The sequence below is a fragment of the Bufo bufo genome, chromosome 1 (genome assembly GCF_905171765.1).
Source record: "Bufo bufo chromosome 1, aBufBuf1.1, whole genome shotgun sequence".
NCBI classification, from domain to species: domain Eukaryota; kingdom Metazoa; phylum Chordata; class Amphibia; order Anura; family Bufonidae; genus Bufo; species Bufo bufo.
The window spans coordinates 625,227,579-625,233,578 of NC_053389.1; the positions used below are offsets into that span (position 1 = coordinate 625,227,579).

The window sequence follows — 6,000 nt, forward strand, 5'->3', positions numbered from 1 at the left end:
TGCCTGAAGACAGCTGCATGGTGAGCACCAACTTTATAACGTTTTTCACACTTTTTATTACTACCTTGACAGTGTTTAATTAGCTATAAAAGAAGTACGGCTAAGGGTACATTCACACTTGTGGCAGAGGATTCCGGCAGGCAGTTCTGTCGCCGGAAACTGCCTGCCGGATCCGTCAAAACGTATGCAAACTGATGGCATTTGTCAGATGGATCAGGATCCTGATCCGTATGACAAATGCATTGAAATGCCGGATCCGTCTCTCCGGTGTAATCTGGAAAAACAGATCCGGCATTTATTTTTTTCAAATATTTTGCGGTCTGAGCATGCGCAGACCGCAATGCCGGATCCGTTTTGCCGGAACACTCGAGGCTGAATCAGGTATTAATGCATTTCAATGGGAAAAAATGCCGGATTCAGCATTCCGTCAACTGTTCAGGAATTTTGGGCGGAGATAAAACCGCAGCATGCTGTGGTATTAGCTCCGTCCTGAAAAGTCAAAAAGACTGAACTGAAGACATCCTGATGCATCCTGAATGGAATACTCTCCATTCAGAATGCATGGGGATAAAACTGATCAGTTTTTTTCCGGTATTGAGCCCCTAGGACGGAACTCAGTGCCGGAAAAGAATAACGCTAGTGTGAAAGTACCTTAAGAGGATTAAAAAAAAAAAATACATGAGGGTTTATGGCGAGCTGTACCACATTTAGGGTCCATTCACACATCCGTGTGTGTTTTGTGGATCCACAAATCCGCAGATTCGCAAAACACGGACACTGGCAATGTGCGTTCCGCATTTTGTGGACCGCACATCACTGGCACTAATAGAATATGCCTATTCTTGTCCGCAACTGTGGACAAGAATAGGGCATGTTCTATTTTTTTTCGGGAATGGAAATGCAGACCCGGAAGTGCGGGCTCGCATTTACAGATCGAGGCCGCACATTGTGTGGCCCCATAGAAATGAATGGGTCCGCAATTTGATGCAAAGTGCAGCAGCAACAAAGGTGCAATATGATCTTTACCACTATGCTCAACAGATAAGAAATGCAACAGCTCACTGCAAACCAAATAAAGTACAAAATTGCATCATAATTGCAAATGCTGAACTAATAAGTTAGAGATACTTGGCAAATCGTTTTGTACAAAATTATTTGAGCCCGTCTGCCGAACGTCAAGGCGATCTCTAGTTAGACGGGTTCCTAACACAAAATATACCTTACATGCTGGATCCGCCTGAATTTCTGTCATTTTCGGTGCCAAAATGGCCTCCATTATATCCAGGGAAAGCAGTTACCAGCATGGCACCAGGAGAGAGATAGTATGTGGACTCTCATTGCAGTCCTTGGTGACCATGTGGCGCCAGGGGTGGTGTGTAGTGGGCCCGGCATGCATGCTGGTAACTGCTTTCCCTGGATATAATGGAGGCCATTTTGGCACCGAAAATGACAGAAATTCAGGCGGATCCAGCATGTAAGTGGAACCTGCACTTTCTGAATTATATGATAGCCGCTATGGCACATAACAGGTATATTTTGTGTTAGGAACCCGTCTAACTAGAGATTGCCTTGACGTTCGGCAGACGGGCTCAAATAATTTTGTACAAAACGATTTGCCAAGTATCTCTAACTTATTAGTTCAGCATTTGCAATTATGATGCAATTTTGTACTTTATTTGGTTTGCAGTGAGCTGTTGCATTGCATGTTTTGTTTAACAGTCTTGTTCTCAGCCATAGCAACGTGCCCCTGCACTTTGGGATGTGCTGGCTGACCCCCTTTTTCTCAACAGATAAGAAGCCTGAACTCAACTATTTGTACACACTTTATATAGGATTTTATAAAATTGCATTCCAATAATGATTATTTAGAACACGTATTTGAAATGTGTTGAGTAGTTTAATGCTTGTTCACACATGGTTATTCATAAAGTCCTAGTAGCATGTAATAGGTGCCAAGAAGGTAAATGCTAAATATGTGTGGGGACAGAAGACACGGTAAGGTAATATTGCACATTTAGGTATGAGAGCAACTGCCTCATGAGGGGTGGATCATATAAAAGACCATCCAATCAGCTAGCAGTGTAAAAACTGACGGCCGCTAGAGCTGCCGACTGGAAATGTCATCAGAGAGACTGATGTAACAACTAGCTGCTGAAAAACTGGCTCCACTCAGTGTCCTGTGTCATGCTAAGAAATCACAGTAAATATGGAAGACTTTAGTAAGATCAATATTTTGCACAAGCAATTTGTCATAGCCAAAACCAGGAGTGGGTCCAACACAGAGAAGAGGCACAAATCTTTCCATTACACTTCTTCTCTGTAGATCCAGCTCCTGGTATTGGCTTACAAATAGTTTTAAAATGCTGACCAAATACTTATGTTGTGTTTAGAGGGATACAAGTCGCAAAGTAGGCAGACAGTGCTGAATATTTTCCACTTGAGAATGGGATCAACTGTACTGAAACAAGTGCCATTTATAAGAATATAAAATAACAGTAAAGACTAGCTTCACATCTCCATTCCGGTAGAGGAGCAGACTACCAAAATTATTGTATCTAGCATAGCTGGACACCGTCCACTGCATGCAGTGGTATTTTCCAGCAGAAAGCTGGTATTTATGCCAGAAACCCACCAAATCACCGCTGGATTCCATTATAGTGCATGGGTGGCGCCCGGCAGTGTCGGCTATGTTGGATACCGTAAATCCGGTAGTCTGCTCCTCTGCCAGCACAAACTACCACAGGGATCATCAACCTTCTGGCACTCCAGGTGTTGTGAAACTACAACACCCAGCATGCACACTTGCTTAGCTGTTCTCATAACTTCCACAGAAATGAATGGAGCATGCTGAGAGTTGTAGATTCGCAACAGCTGGAGTGCCGGAGGTTACTGATGCCAAATGGAGGTATATGAACCTGGCTTATGTCTCCTTACAAGCATATGAATATCTAATAGTAATACCATTAATGTTGGTAAAGGAGGGTCCCATGTTTAAATCTATCTATCTTTCTATCTAATCTATCAAAAAACAGTACAAGCTAATACTAAATATGTTCCATCACATATTACAGTAACTCTACTGCATAAATAAAAAAAATCTCGAGTTACATAGGTGGTACATTTGTGTACCTTACATGACTTTTTTAAAGCAGACTTTGCTGCATCACACTGATGTTAGAATATCTACATTTCATCTGATAAAGGGTTCTCTGGTTTATCGGGCTTACATTACCTTGCATTAGAACATTATCTGCTATAAACAAGAGCAAGGAGTGCCAGAGGCCAGCTATTATGCTCAGCTCCACACACTTAATCATCTGTATAGTAACAATATATCATTTCTAACAAGCACTTACCTTGTTTGTGCATGTGGTAGGGCGCTTCTCCCCTGCTCTTAGCAGTTTGCTTATCTTCTGTTGCTGTACTTTAGTATATCAAGGCAAGCAGGGAAGGATCATTATCATCTCATTTATGCAATATATTACATGATAACAGATCCAACATCTCCAGACATGACCCAAAATGACTTTCAAGTCTTTAGATAGGGGAAAAAAAAAATAGATTTGCTTGATATCCTCCCAGAGCTTTTAGCTGTGAAAGGGTGTGATGCAGAAAGTAAGACTGGAGCTTTGTCTGCTGGTCTTCTAATGAAATAATGTGAAAAGAATCGTCCAGTTCCCTCATCCGCAATGGTTTATAATGTGTAAAAGCTGCGCGTAAACACCGAGCAGGCAGCAGATAAATATTACCATTTTCAAAGTAGACTGAAATTCTATAAAATTCTGTAACTACTATGAGGCGATGAAAGAAAAAAAAATACACTGAGCTAAAAATGAATCCGAAGGTTAACTATTTGCTGGCTGCTCAGCTAGACTACAGAGAATGATGGGACAGATGGAAGTTTGCTTGGTAATAAGTTACATCTCCAAAGTCAAAAATCTGGTGTATGAGTAGTTTTCACTGGTACAGTTTCCAGGCTATGAAGGTTGCATTCTCTGGGCCTTTTCTAGCCATGGAGTAGTCAAAACAGGACATTCAAGCTACCAAATAAAGATACAATTAAAATAACGCAAAATTCAGCTTTTTGACAGTCTCCAGGTGGCTACAAAAGATTTGTTGATATATATTGATTTCTGTTGAGTTTGTAGACCATAATAACACTTTAGTGACCAGCCTGTCTGACCAAGCATTTTTTTAAACTTTTTCTTTGTTGCATCCCGGGGCTATAACTATTTTATATTTCTGTCGATGTAGCTTTATGAGGGCTTGTTTTGGGGTACACATAACATTAACTTTTTTAGAGGGATGGGGAGTTTTTACATTATAAATTGTGCGGCGTTCATTTTTTGAGAGTCAGTATAATTACAGCAATACCAAATGCATATAGTTTATTTTTTACACTTAATAAAAACTCTTTTTTTTTTTTCAAATAGAAAAAAATGTTTTAGCATCACAGCATCCCAAGACCCATACCTTTTTTATTATTCATTCTACAGAACTGTCTGAGTTGTGTGAGGATTTTTGCGGGACCACTTGTAGTTTTCAATGGTATTTTGGGGTACATAACACTTTTTGATTACTTTTTATTGCATTCTTTTTTTTGGTGATGAATCAGCAAATAAAATAAAAAAAACAAAAAACAGCAAGTCTGGCTTATTATTATTATATATTTTTTTTTAACAACGTTCACTGTATGGGATAAGTTACATGATAATTGTGCACTGTGGGTTGTTATTGATGCCAAATGTGTGGGGGAGCTTTTATTTTTTTTAACCATTTACTTGTCCCACAAGAGGACAGGTGATCTTTTGATCGGTTCTATAATACACTGAACTGATTATGCACTGCAGAGCATTATACTGTCAGTGCTATACTGACAGTCACCAGCAGGCTATGCTAGGGAGGTGAAACCCCAAGCTGCCATGCCAAGACATGAGCAACCTGCAATGTCATTCATGGGGTGCTGATGGGAGACAGAAGAAGCTCCCCTCCTATAAACAACTTACAGTCAGGTTCATAAATATTGGGACACCGACACAATTCTAACATTTTTGGCTCTATACACCACCACAATGGATTTGAAATGAAACGAACAAGATGTGCTTTAACTGCAGACTGTCAGCTTTAATTTGAGGGTATTTACATCCAAATCAGGTGAACGGTGCAGGAATTACAACAGTTTGCATATGTGCCTCCCACTTGTTAAGGGACCAAAAGTATTGGGACAATTGGCTTCTCAGCTGTTCCATGGCCAGGTGTGTGTTATTTCCTCATTATCCAAATTACAATGAGCAGAAAAAAAGTCCAGAGTTCATTTCAAGTGTGCGATTTGCATTTGGAAAAGTTTTTTCTTTTCAATGCCATATTCTGAACGCTATAACTTTTTTGTAGTTATGTGTATGGAGCTGTGTGAAGGCTCATTTTATGCAGAATGAACTGTACTTTTCATTGATGGGGTATGTATGACTTTTTGATAATTTGTTATTAAATCTTTTAGTGGTGAAGCCACCAAAAAATAAAAATCGGACATTCTGAATTTGCCATGTGGAATAAGTGCTGGAATGATGTTTATTTTTTATTTTTTGTTATGTATTTTTATTTTCATTTTGAGGAAAGGGGGTGATTTAAATTTTCATATTTTTTAAAACTTTTTTTTACACTTTTTTTTTTATACCTCCTATAGGGAACTATAACAAACAATCATTAGATTGTTTCTCTCATAGACTCCAATGCATTAGCATTGGAGTCTTTAAAGATGACATTATGTTCCTATGCAGCCCTGGGCTTGGATAATGCTGGGCTGTGCAAGTAAACACCCCCAACTGGTAACACCCATCTGTACCTTTCTCCATAAACCTCTAGTAAGATCAACAGGAGAATCGGACAACAAAGTCATAAGAATATATGTTCCAGAATTATCATTTCACGTCAAATAGAATTACTTACTAAAATGGGCATATCAGGAGAGGTGACAGGTCCCCTTTAACCCTTTCATGACCA

The 6,000-nt window shown here is 39.6% G+C and overlaps 1 pseudogene; it reads right to left on the bottom strand.

Annotated features, from left to right (window-relative positions):
• Nucleotides 1-3,854, bottom strand: part of LOC120985721 — a 193,879-nt pseudogene extending 190,025 nt beyond the window's left edge.
• Between the last annotated feature and the right edge of the window lie 2,146 nt (nucleotides 3,855-6,000).